This window comes from Lissotriton vulgaris, chromosome 7 (assembly GCF_964263255.1).
Source record: "Lissotriton vulgaris chromosome 7, aLisVul1.2, whole genome shotgun sequence".
In the NCBI taxonomy this organism is placed as follows: domain Eukaryota; kingdom Metazoa; phylum Chordata; class Amphibia; order Caudata; family Salamandridae; genus Lissotriton; species Lissotriton vulgaris.
In genome coordinates, this window is record NC_141695.1 from 324,893,150 (window position 1) to 324,894,733 (window position 1,584).

Here is a 1,584-nt window from a genome sequence, read left to right on the forward strand (position 1 = left end):
AAGATAATTTAACCTATTTTTTTGCCAAATAATTTCACGCATGGGAAGCATTTCAGGAGTGCAATAGACATTTAAGGGAAAAAATTCTCTTTTGTTGGTATTTAAAGTGTAACCAGAAACTTTAGAATAACTCTTTATAATATCCATTAAGGGTGGGAAGGAAGCTAAAGGATCACTTATAAATAAAAGCACATCATCCTCATAAGCAAGGGATTTTACAATAACATCATTAATATTGATCCCTTTAATATTATCACAATTTCTTATAGAAATAAGAAAAGGTTCAATGCCAATCAAAAATAACAGAGGAGAAAGAGGGCATCCTTGTCTTGTGCCTCTGAAAAGCGAAAATTGGTTCGATACTTGACCATTAATAAACAAACGGGCATAGGGGATGAATATAAAGCTGAAATCATGCAAATAAAATTATCTCCAAAATTAAATGATGATAATGTAGAAAATAAAAATTGCCAATTAATCTGATCAAACACCTTCTAAGCATCCAAAGCTAAAATTCCCGAGGGTAAGGAAAGGGTAGAGCTCTGTTCAATAATATGTAGTAGAGTTCTAGTATTGTTAGCAGAATATCTATTCTTCATAAACCCAGATTGGTCAGGATGTATAATAGAATCTAATATGGGGGCTAGTCTAGAAGCAAGTATTTTAGCATATAATTTGCAACTTTGATTAATTAAAGATACAGGACGATAGTTAGACACAAGAGTGGGATCTTCATCTGGTTTCGGAAGTACTATAATTAAAGCATCAGCGGATGATCCAGAGGTAGTGCCAGTAGAGCCAAAAAACTTAAAAAGTTCGTACAAAAAAGGTAATAAGTGTGACTGAAATTCTTTATAGAATTCTGCTGGAATCCCATCAGGACCCGGAGATTTATTCTTTTTAAGGGACTTTATAGCTGAGATTATTTCGTCTTTTGTAATAGGAGTATCTAAACCAGCTTTATCTGTTTGTGAAATCTTGGGCAGCTTACATGAGGTTAAGAAGGAATCAATTAAAGAATCATCCTGAAAGTCGGGTTTATCATATAATGTAGAATAGAAATAAAAAAATTAATTAACAATAACATTATGAGAAAGAGCAATGTTACAATTGGGACTGTGGATGGAGTTAATTTGTGTTTTTTCTTTTTTTATACGCAAATAATTAGCTAATAGCTTTCCAGATCTGTTGGCGTTAAAAATAATCTGGCCTTCGCATTCGAAATTTGAACCCCAGCTCTTTTACTAAGTAGAGAATTAAATTCATAGTGTAATTTTTGTAACTTAAATTTATATTGAGGATTGCTGGATGTAATAAAAAGTCGGTTTTATTTTCATGGGCCATAATAGATATAGTAACGCCCCTAATATAAGCTTTGAAAGCATCCTATCTAGTCATCATAGATGTAGAACCTACAGGGTTGAGTATAAAATATTCTTGAATTGCCGATAACAGTTTAGGTTTATTATAGTCATTTAAAATTATACCAGCATTCATTCTCAATCTAGTTTGTTTAATAAAATTGGAGTCTAAAGTCAAAACCAAAGAAATCATAGCATGATCTGATACATCAATGTTGCGAAT